Genomic DNA, 12416 nt, shown 5'->3' on the forward strand with positions numbered 1-12416 from the left:
AAAAAAAGAAAAGAAAAACAAAAAAAAATTAACAGGGAGAAGGATCACGTGATATCTACCAACTCTCTTGAGCTGTTCAGGGAGAGGTGGGCACTGCAGGGAGTGGAGGGCCTTATTTCCCTCTCCAACTCTACTTTAATTTAATCCCTACTCTTCCTGGAACTAGATTTATTTAGGATGTTGGTTGGCATGGATCAGTTGGGCCAAATGGTCTGTTTTTGTGCTGTACATCTCTGTGACTCTGTGACTCACCACCTGGGTGTCTCCTGTCTTCCTGAGGATGGAATACAAATAAAGATTTACACACTTGTTGCTTTTCACCATGTCTCACACCTGCACACACACACCATGGGTGCTGGTGAAAAATAAGTACTACTGCAGTTAGGCAGTAGTGCAGGGGTAAAAGAAAAAAATATATAACCAGGAGATTTAGAATCACCTCAATTTAGGGAACTTGAAAAAATTAACAAGGGATTATGTATCTGCCTGGGTGTTCCTGGAGAAGGAGTACATGGTGTCCACCAACACCCTCGAGCTGTTCAGGGAAAGGTGGGCACAGCAGGGAGTGGAGTGTTTTGTTTTCCACTCCAACTCCATTTTGATTTAATCCCTACCCTCCCCTTCACTGTTTGATCATGCAGCATTGTCCTTTGATGTGAAGGGCACTGCTTGTCCCTGTGTTTTCTTTCTTCCTGGTGGTGGAAAATGAATAAAGATTTGCATGCCTGTTGCCTTCACTGTGTCTCACACCTGCACGCACAACATAGGTGCTGGGGAAAATATAAACTCTACCGCAGTTAGGCAGCAGTGCGAGGGAGAAAAGAAAAAGAAGAACAAAACATTAACAGGGTCTTCGAATCTCTTCTGTTCAGAGGACTGACCCCAAGCTGGCTGACTACAACCAGTGTGCTGTACACAAGTAAATAACGTGTGAATTGGTGACATTTACCAGCCTTTGTTCAGTTATTTCACTCTCCCTCTCTCTCTGTCACTGTGTCACATTCTCCCACTCACTGCATCACCCCCTGTCTCTCTCTCTCTCTCACTCTGTATTTCACAGTGTCTCTTACAGTATCACTCTCTCTCTGGCTTACTCTTATCACAATCTCTCTCACTGTATCACTCCCTCTCTCTCTCCCAATATATCCCTCCCTTTCTCTCTCACTCTGTTTCACACTCTCTCCCCTTCCCCACTGTATCACTCCCTCTCTTCCTCTCACTCTGCATCACACACTCTTTCTCTCTCTCACTGTATCACTCCCCTTCTCTGTCTCACTCTGGATCCCTTTCTCACTCTCTCTCTCTCTCTCACTGTATCATTCCCTCTCTTTCTTTCATACTCTCTCTCGCACTGTGTCACTCCCTTCTCTCTCTCTCCCTCACTGTGTCACACACCCTCTCTCACTCACTCACTATAGTTCTCCCCTTCTCTCACTGTGTCACAATCTCTCTCACTGCATCACTCCCTCCCTTTCTCTATCTCTCTCACTGTGAGATCATGGACATAGGCTGCTCAGGAACCAGGTTTGCAGACAGTGGGAGTCCTGCATGGAGAGAGATAAAGTGCTTCTCTTTTGTACAGGTTGTTCTGTTATAATGTGCATGTCATTACCACAAATTCGCGAGAACGTGATTGACAAATTGGGGACAGTGTTTCTAAAGTGCGAAGTTTTAAGGCGTGCATAGATTATAATGAGATTTGAGCCCCATTAGTTTAAAAGGGGCTGCTATGATGCGATTTCCTTGTGACACAGGATTGCATGAAGACAGAGCTATTGCGTTAGCACAGAACTGACTGTATTTGTAGTCAGGGTGATTAGGAAGAAGATTGAAAAAGGAACGCTAGTCAATTGGGCCTTCTTTGTGAAGAAGATTCTCCTGGATTGGTGTAGCTTCCAAACAGCAGATATATTTTGTCTGCAGTATTTCCCTAGCGGGTTTTTTTTTATATGATCTTCAGGAATCTGAAACAATGTGGGTGTTGAAGACATTTGAAGAGAAGGAAGGTGAGGGTCCCCTCTCCATCCCGAATGCAGTATTACTGGTTGCACTTGCTGCACAGAGGAGCCGGCTGCTTACTATCCACATGCTTCCCTGCTGCCCCCACCTCCTCACCCCGGGCAGCAGATGGCCTGATATTCCTGGGAAGGTATATCCAATTGAAAGGAGGCAGCACCACTGAGCTGGACCCATTTGGGATCTGGATCAGCAAACAACAGGTCAAGGTGACCCTGAATGTGGACACTGATGGGAACATCACCCACTCTCCAGCTTCGCGGGATAGTGTGCAGGAATCTGCAGGAGCTCAAGGCACATGACAGTGGACTGCAAAGTGACCCTTTGTAAAGAGTCAAAGAGCTGTAACCTGTGTGGGGGCACGAGGCACCTCTACAATGCCTGCCTAAGATTGGGATGGGGGGGGGGAGGGACTTCACATACCCTCTGATGGCTGGAAGTGGCAACAACCCATGGACCTCCAAAGGACTGTAAGGTGTCACCCTCCAGCAGGAAAACTGAAACAAGGGTCACCAGGAAGGAGGGACAGGCTGGCGAGGAGAGAAAGCACACAGCAAGCAACTCAGCCTCCAGCTAAACATATGGAATCAATGGAGGAGAGGAAATGAAGGAGATGGGGGAGTGAATACCAGTGAGAAACAACTGGAAACAGCAAACCACGTTGGGCCCCCACAGGCCATACCAAAATGGAAAGAAGTAACTGCATGATGAACACGGCAGCAGCTCCTCTAATGATGAAAACCTGCAGAGGAATGGCCACAGCACCACAGGGGAGAAGGAGAGGAGCACGCCCCAACCCGGAAATGCTAGATGTTGCGAGAGGCCTGGTGAAACCATCCATCAGGACCCAAGGGATAGCCACCACAGCACAGCTCCAGGCCTCTGGGAGCAGAGATGGTCCACATAAGGAGCAGAGCACAACACTCTCTCTGTCAGACTCCAAATCGGACCCTGCTGGCTTTGACATCACTGTGATGATACCCAGATCAGGACAACGTCCCCACGGAGGAACAGGACAACTACCTCAGCCCTGCAAGGGTGCATCTGTTCACCTACACCATGGGGATACAGGAACTCACCCAGGGATAAGACCACAGAAGAATTAATATTGGATATTTGGTCATCTTAAAAATCTTTTGGTCGGGGGAAACGATTGCCGTTCCTCCAGCCTGGGTATTCTGCTGTGAGGAGGCAAGTTCATCATCTCCCAGGTTAAGGAGGTGGAGGACAGGTGCCTCCTCATAGCAGATATTATGTACAGAAAGCTCCTCTGAGATTAATTAACGTGTATGGTCCAATAGTAAAGAGTGAGCGACTGGCAGGTCCTGCAGCAGCTCCCACTGCTGCTGCCAACATCCAAACTGGTCATTCTGGCTGGAGACTTCAACTGCATCATAGATGTAGATAGACAACCTGGAGGAGGGGCTAATAGCAAACTGGACACCACATCCAGATTCCTGATGGAAACGGTTAAAGTTGCCAAGCTGCATAACATTTTCAGTAATCCTGCAGCCACAGAGAAACATAGATACACCTGGTTGTAGCCAGACTGATGTATCTGCTCAAGGATAATTTCCTGTTTGTGACCCAAGGGTTCTCAGTCAGATCCACCAACTTCAAGCTGGTGTTCGTCTCTGACTACTGCCTCCTGCTGGCCGACTGTCACCTACAGCAGAAGGCAGTAAGGCACATTGAAGTTGAGTGTGAAACTGATGACCCCAGCACATATTGAGGAGCTCAAAATGGATTACACAGGTTGGAAAACCATGAAGCCCCTCTTTGAGTCTCCTGCAGACTGGTGGGAAGCAGTCGAGGGGAACATCAAGAGGTTCTTCATCCGCAAAGGTGTTCAGAAGGCAATAGAGAGAGAGATGGGGAAAACTGTCCAAACTCCAGAACAGCATGCAGAACCTACTTCTGCTGCAGATGATGGGGGCTGATGTCACAGAGGATCTCCAGAAAGTGAAGAGCCAGCAAGCCTCGCTTTTTGCCTCACAGGCCTCCAAGATAATCTTCTGGCGCAGGATCCATATGTGACATGCTCATGTTTTGCTTCCAGAAGGTGCACAAGGAGAGCTGTGTGCTCAGCAGCCTGAAGGAAGAAGCTGGTTCGGTAACGTCGTCTCAGTATGACACCCTAAGGATCAACAGATCCTTTTATGCCGGACCGTATGACACAAAACCCATAGCTTGCTCGGCCTCCCAGTGGTTCTTGTCCTGTATCACGGAAGTCTTAGACAATTGCATGCAGGAGAGGCTGGACTGGCCGTACCTGTGGATGATCTGACCAAGGCCCTTGAGTCCTTAGGAAAGAATAAAACAGCTTACTGGCCAAGTTGTACTCGGCTCTGTGAGACTTGATTGGCCACGATCTGCTGGAGGAATCTGGCAGGTAGCACGTGTGAATCCATGAGGAAAGGAATCATCAGCTTCATCTACAAATGGAACGGAGAGAGGGGGAAGACTTGAAATTAGTGACCAATTTCACTTTTGAATATGGATTATAAATCTTGTCTAAGATCATCACCAACCAGGTCAGGTCTGCTGTAGGAGTGGTCCTTCAGCCCTGTATCAGGTACGATGATCTCTGAGAGCCTTTGGGATATGATCGCCTATGGACTGATGGGAGGGGTGGATGCCTGCCTCATCAGACTGGACCATGAGAAGCCTTTGACAGAATATGGCACACTACATAGAATCATGGAATCCCTACAGTGTGGAAGCAGGCCGTTCGGCCCATAGAGTACACACTGACCCTCCAAAGAGCATCCTACCCAGACCCACCCCCTTACCCTACCCTCTACATTTTCCATGGCTAACCCACTCAGCTTGCACACATCCTGGGCATAATGGATAACTTAGAATGGCCAATCTATCTACATGGTCTCCAAAGTGGGCTTTAGGGAGGCAAACCACAATTGGACCTAACTGCTCTACACCAACATCAGTTGTACAGTCTCCATCAATGGGTAGGATCAGAAAGCTTCCTAATCAGATCTGGAGTCAAGCAGGGCTGCCTACTCTCTCTCATCTTGTCTGTGTGTTGTACACAGCCTTGTTCTGAGCCCAATAGGAAGGATGTGAGGCTGAGAGGGGTGTGGTGGCCTGCAGGTCAAAGCCTCCCTGTACACTGATGACATCACCGTTTTCTGCTTGAATCCACAGTCAGTACACAGACTCATGAGCATCAGCGACCAGTTTGAACTGACCTTGGGAGCCATAGTAAATCGAGGCAAGAGTGAGACTATATTCTTTCAGAACTGGGCTGACTGATCTTTTATTCTCTTCACTGTCAAGCCATATTACCTGAAGGTGCTGTGACTATGGTTTGGAGAGGTCGGGGCATGCACAAAAACTTGGGAGGAACATATTGTCCATGTGAGGCAGAAATTGGGCTTTTGGAAGCACTGCTGCCTCTCCATTGCAGGTAAAAACCTGGTCTTCAGATGTGAGGCACTCTCACTGCTGTTGTAAGTGGCGTGGGTCTGGCCTATTCCCCGAGGCATCTTCCACTTCATCTGGAGGTCTAAAATGGACCACGCCCAAAGGGGCACCATGTATATACCTCTAGATAGTGTGGGGGAAGACATACCCAATGGCTCCCTCATTCTGAAGGCCATCCTTGTGTGTGGCTACAACAAGCTGTGCGTAGACCCTTATTATGCAACAGTAAGTGTCACTATGTACTGAGCTTCTATCTGCCCCTGGTATTGCGAAGGATGGGGCTGGGCTCAGCGCCATGGAATGCTCCAAGTTATTGGACCTCTCGTGTCACCTGTCCTTCATGGAGAAATTTGCAAAGAAAAACACATTTGACCACAAACTCCATCAGGAAGTGGTCAGCACTTCATGCACTCAAGACCCTGAGAAGAAAGGAAAGAGTGGATCCTGTCAGATTGCTCCCTGAACAGACTGTCAAAGTCGCTTGGCAGAATGTCTCATCACCAGAACATTCCAACAAGCATCAAGACATCACTTGGATGATGATGAGGAAGACACTACCAGTAAGATTCTTCATGTGTTCCAGGTTTTTCTGTACCACTGCATGATGCCCTAGAAGCCACTGTATGGTGTGGACAGACCGTTGTACATTCCCTGCTGGAATGCACCTTTACAAAGGAAGTCTGGAGAGAGATGCAACTGTTCTTGTTTCAGTTCATCCTGAGCATCACCGTGACACAGGACACTTTCTTCTATGGGCGGTTACCCAGGACACAAACCAAGACAAACATCAACTGTACCTTGAGGATCATCAACTTGGTGAGAGACACTCTTTGGTCTTCCCAAAATTTGTGGGTCTTCCAGAGTTGACCTCAACTGAGTATTGCAGACTCTCATATTCCAAGATCCAGGACTACATACTGAGAGATGCAATTAAGTTTGGAACAGCTGTTGCTAAAATGCAATGGGGTAAGCCCACCATCTCAGGTCTTTCTGCCAAGTACACTGGAGGTCTGCTCAGTTCTCAGGGCCTCTCATTACCTTAAATGTATGTATCCTGCATGAGTAAGAAATGGCTTTGACTTTTGCAACTACAGGGATTACCAGATCTAAGATTTATTTTTTTAATATGCAAAAGTTGTACAGGACCGCTCTAGAACCTGGTTATGTACATAAATGTATTTTATGAACAAAGTACAGTCTTGCTATTAAAATCCTTACATTTTGTTATTGTAGCCTGCTAGGAATAGAGAATGGGAGTGAGAGACCTGAGTTTGGTGACTAGTGGGTAAAGTTGTGTAATCAGTTCCTGGATTATTATCTGTAGTCGATAATGTTCAAAATGCCAGAAGAACTTGGCCGCATGGAATGCTCCTCCTGCAATATGTGGGAAATCAGGGACAATTCCAGTGTCTATGGTGACTGTGCATGTAGTAGATGTGTTCAGCTGCTGTAATTTGCTGAATGGATCATCTGGATGGACTCATTATAGAGTATCCATGAGGCTGAGAATGCCATGGATAGCATGTGTAGTGACCAGTAAGGATGGTACAGACAGTGAAACGTTGGGTGACCACCAGGAAGATGATGAAATATGGGCAGGCAGTGCAGGGGTACCCTATGCCATTCCCCTCTCAAACTGGTATACTGTTCTGGATATTGTTGGGGCGATGTGCTATCAGGGAAAGCAACAGCAGCGGCTGGATCAGTAGCACTACGATTGGCTCTGTTGTACAGGAGGGAGAGTCAAAATGTCGGCAAGTGGTAGTAATAAGGGGACTCTCTATTCAGGGCACAGATAGGCAATTCCGTGGCCATGAGCAAGACTCCAGGATGGTGTGTTCAAGGATGTCTCTGAGTGGGCACAGGATGTTCTAAAATGGAGGGCAAGCAGCCAGAGGTTGTGGTACACATTTGTACTAACAACATAGGCAGGAAAAATGATAAAAACCTGCAAAGCCCGATAGTTAGGTAGGAAGTTGAAAATTCGGACCTCTAGGTTTGTATTCTCGGGATTAATCCCTGTGTCACATACCAGTGAGGCTAAGAATAGGAAGACAGTCCAGTTAAATACAGGGCTGAAGAGCTGGTGTAGGAGGGAGGACTTCAGATATGTGGATCATTAAGGTATCTCCTAGGGCTGGTGGGACCTGCATTAGAAAGATGGGTTGCTTCTAAACTGGACAGGCACCAATATCCTGGCAGTGAGGTTTGTTAATTTCACTCAGGAAGGTTTAAACACATCTGGCAGGAGGGGGTGTTAGGAACTGTAAAATGACTGAAGAAGAATTAGGGACTTAGGCCAGTAAGGATGAGGAAGAACAGATGAGGAGAGATTACTGAACACACTGGGACTATTGTCTGAATTGTATTTATTTTAATACAAGGAGTATGCCTGATAAGGCAGAAAAACTTAGAGCTTGGATTCATTCATATAATTATGATATTTGTAGCTATTACGGAGTTGAGAGTGAGAAAAGATTGACATCTTTATTTTCCGAGATTTTGATGTTTCAGGTGAGATAGAGAGGGATGTAAAAGAGATGGGGTGTTGTGTTTCTGATAAGGGAGAATATCACAACTCTACTGAGGGAGGGCCATGAAGGATAGATCTCAGGAATAGGAAGGATGCAATCTCTTTGATGGAATTATATTGTATCCTTCCAACAACCAGCAAGTGATAGAGGAGCAGATATGTGGACTGATTATGGGAAAATGTAACAACAGGGGTGTTGTTGTGGATGATTTTAACTTCCCTTATATTGACTGGGACTTGCTAAGGCGAGGGGCTTGGATGGGGGATGAATTAGTTTCATGTGTTCAGGATGGCTTTTTTGAAACAACACATAAATGGTCCAACTTGGAAAGGGGCCATTCTCTCCTTGGTATTGGAGAATGAGTCCACCAAGTGATCGAAGTTTCAATGGGAGAGCATTTCAGGAGTAGTGACCATAATTCTATAAGTTTTAAGATACTTATGGATAAGGACAAGAGTAATCCTAGGGCGAAAATATTGAAGTGGGGGAAGGCTAACTACCACAATATTAGGCAGGAATATTTGAGGGCAAATCCACATCTAGTATCTTTTAAAGGCCAGTGGATTAGAGACCAGCATCCTGTAAAAATGAATGAAAAGAATGGCAAAATTTGGCAACCTTGGATGACAAGAGAAATTGAGAGCTTCATCAAAAAGAAAAAGGAGGCACACACTAGGTTGAGGAAACTGAAGACAGACAGACCCCTAAAAAAGTACAAAGATAGCAAAAAAGAACTCAAACAAGGAATTAGGGTGTTGAAAAGGGGCTATGAAATGTCTTTGACAAACATGATTAAGTCCCAAGGTGTTTTATACACACATATGGAGCAAAAGGGTGACTAGAGAAAGGGCAGGTCCATTCAAGGACAAGGAAGAGAAATAATACATGGAGCAAGAGGAAGTGGGTGAGGCCCTTAACGAATACTTTGCTTCAAGGACATGTTGGAGAGGGATATGTTGGTATTCTAGGGCATGTTTTGTGAAGCATTAGGGGTGATAAGTGCCAAGGATCTAATGAGATCTATCCCAGAATGCTGAGGGAAGCAGGGAAGAAAATTGCTGGATCCTTGTAAAAAATCTTTGTATCCACTTTAGTCATAGGAGAGGGCCCAGAGGACTGGAGAATAGCCAATGTTTTTCCTTTGTTAAGAAGGGCAGCAGGGAAAATCTGGGAAATTACATGCCAGTGAGTCTTATCTCAATGTAGGAAAATTATTGGAGAAGATTCTTAGGGATAGAATTTACTCACATTAGGAAAAATATGGACTTACCATATATACTTGTGCGCAGGTCAAGTTTTGAAGATTTTCTTTAAGCTGAAATTAGTGGGTTGATTTATACATGAGGTATTGTTTTCGAGGGATGAAATTCATGCTTAGTATGAGTCAAAAAATGGACAAACAAGTGCCAGATCTTGATATAAAATAATAAACAACAAAAGGAAAAAAATTATGGCCATTATTGAATATTTATCTACAAAATAACTGTTTCTATTCTGCCTGCTATGGTAGAACGGTATTGTCGTACCGTATTCCAGTTACCAGTACCGTAAAGTGCACGTAGGTCTACACATATGTATAAAAGTTAATAGGCATACCAGCAGATGGTCAGGCCATCTACTGGGGGTATTTGTACAAACACACAATTAATGAAATAAAAATAAGAGCAGTAAAAACAAAAAAGACTGGTAGCATTTGATTATGGGCGGCACGGTGGGTCAGTGGTTAGCACTGCTGCCTCATAACGCCAGGGACTCAGATTTGATTCCAGCCTTGGGTGACTGGCTGTGTGGAGTTTGCCCATTCTCTCAATGTCTGCGTGGGTTTCCTCAGGGTGCGCCAGTTTTCTCCCACAGTCCAAGGATGTGCAGGTCAGGTGAAGTGGCCATTCTAAATTGCCCATAGTGTTAGGTGCATCATTCAGAGGGAAATGGTTGGGTTACTGTTTGGAGGGTTGGTGTGGACTTGTTGGGCCAGAGGGCCTGTTCCACACTGTAGGGAATCTAATCTAAAAAAAACCCACATGAAACTGTTAATAATATATGACATCAAAAAACTGATACTCACAGTAAAAAACACTTCCCACCACATATCATAAATATTATGTGATAACTGCTTAAAAGTTACCAGTAGGACAAAAGTCCATTAGAGTCCTTCAAATTCACTGTCTTCATTAGTTGCACCACTGAATAGTTAATTCCAGTCATTTGGGTCAAGCATATCGTCATATGGATCATCTTCATCTGCACTCTCAAGAGGATTATCAATTGATTTGTCATCATTCCATAGTCATCCTCCGTCTCATCTAAAGCATTAGAAATTCCACATTTTTTGAAGGCTTTCACAATAATTTCAGTTTCATCTCCTTCCAGGACTCAGCAATCCACTCAAACACAGTTGTAAGTAATGGAGCATGCATATTGCCACCCTTCGTGAAGCTTTATTTCCCCTTCTTGCATCCAAGAGTCCCATTTCTTCTGAAATAAGTCCTTAAAAGATTTATTGATACTAACATCCAGTGACTGCACCATGCTTGTAAGGCCTCCAGGAATCATTGCAATATCAGTATTGTTAGCTCGAAAATATCCCAAACCAGTAGGCGTTTTTCTCCTTTCTAAGTCCTGCTGGTCGCATATTCCAGACCTCCCCTAATCCAAGGCCTGCAGCCACCTTCATCCATTCACTCTTTTCATGGATGAGGACAACAATGATTTGCAGAAATTTCTGTTTGGGCAGAGATTTCTACTTTAAAATCACCAAAGGCTTTAACTTTGTTCCATCTGCCATACAACCAAGTACCACAGTGAATCAATTCCTTTCATGGCCAGTAGTCTTAACTAAAACTGTTTTTGCTCCAATCATAGAACATAGAACAGTACAGCACAGAACAGGCCCTTCAGCCCATGATGTTGTGCCGATCCTGTCCACAGTTCTGTTCCCTGACATATCAAAGTTCATTGGGATTTCATCCATGTTGCCGATACACGAGAGGCTGTACCCATTTTTTTTCCAACTTCTGATTATAAAGCGATGTCATTAAGTTCTGCTGGTAGACATTGGGTGATTTTGGTTTTCTGTCTAAGCACTAAATCATACCTTTTCTGAAACCTACTGCACCATCTAGCACTGGCTTTGAAATCACTGAATCCATCTTTTTTTGCTTCTATTTTGGTACATACTCTTATGCATTGTCGACTCACTATGCTTCCGTTCTGATGACACTGAATTAATCGGTCAGCAATCTTTTCTGCTAGTTATGGCCACTTGTTCAGCTTTCCTTGGTTGGCATACCTCTGGGATAAAGTGAGGACTGCAGATGCTGGAGACCAGAGTTGAAAAATGTGGTGCTGGAAAAACACAGCAGGCCAGGCAGCATCCGAGGATCAGTAGAATCGACGTTTCGGGCATAAGCCCTTCTTCAGGAATACCTCTGTTTTGGCATAGCCTTTAACCATGTGGCTTTTCTCCTCCAATCTCAAGTTTTTCAGAAACACCGAACTCTGTTGCAGCTATGATATTGTTGTTCTTCTCTCAACTTCAATAAATTTTAGTTTAAGCTGTAGTGTATGTTTGTTACTTCATGATGCCATTTTGTCAGAAAAACGTGGGGGTGTTTTACAATAAATTCACAGCACAACTGTACGCAACACCTGCTTCTGAGAAACTGAGGCAACAGTGGGAAGACAAATTCGAGGGCTGCCATAAGGTATTGTAGATATTTGCACGCACAGATCAAATATATATATGCACATATTACATAAATACAGTATATATAGTTACCAACATTCAATATAATGATTTGAAAATCACATTGTGCAAATCACTGGTGCGCAAAACATGTGATGATACAGGTATTGCATTTGAATCAAAAATGTGCAAATCATGCCCTTTAAGGCTATGTATATGGTCAGGAAGAGACCCCTGAAAAACTAGGGTTTACTTAGACATAAAGTATATGAAAAATACCTGATATTTGGCCAAATATAAAGGGGCTGGCTCATACACAAGATCCACCTATACGTGGATATATATGGTATTAGCAATATCCAGTTGAGTGGAAAATCATGCCTCACAAACTTGAATTTTTTCAGTAAGTGACAATGCCACTGTGACCCTTCTCTCTCACCCTGTCTTACACACACAGCCACTGTGACCCACTTCTCTCCCTCACACTGTCTTACACACCTTGTCACTGTGACCCTCTCTCTCTCATGCTTCCTTACACACTGTGACCCTCTCTCTCTCACGCTGTTTTACACACCCTGACACTGTGACCCTCTTGCTCCCTCACGCTCTTACACACAAAGCCACTGTGACTCTCTTCTCTACCTCATGCTGTCTTACACACCCTGTCACTGTAACCCTATCTCTCTTTCTCTCATGCTCTTACACACCCTGTCACTGTCACCCTCTCTCTCTCCTTC

The sequence above is a fragment of the Chiloscyllium plagiosum genome, chromosome 4 (genome assembly GCF_004010195.1).
Source record: "Chiloscyllium plagiosum isolate BGI_BamShark_2017 chromosome 4, ASM401019v2, whole genome shotgun sequence".
Classification (NCBI taxonomy): Eukaryota; Metazoa; Chordata; class Chondrichthyes; order Orectolobiformes; family Hemiscylliidae; genus Chiloscyllium; species Chiloscyllium plagiosum.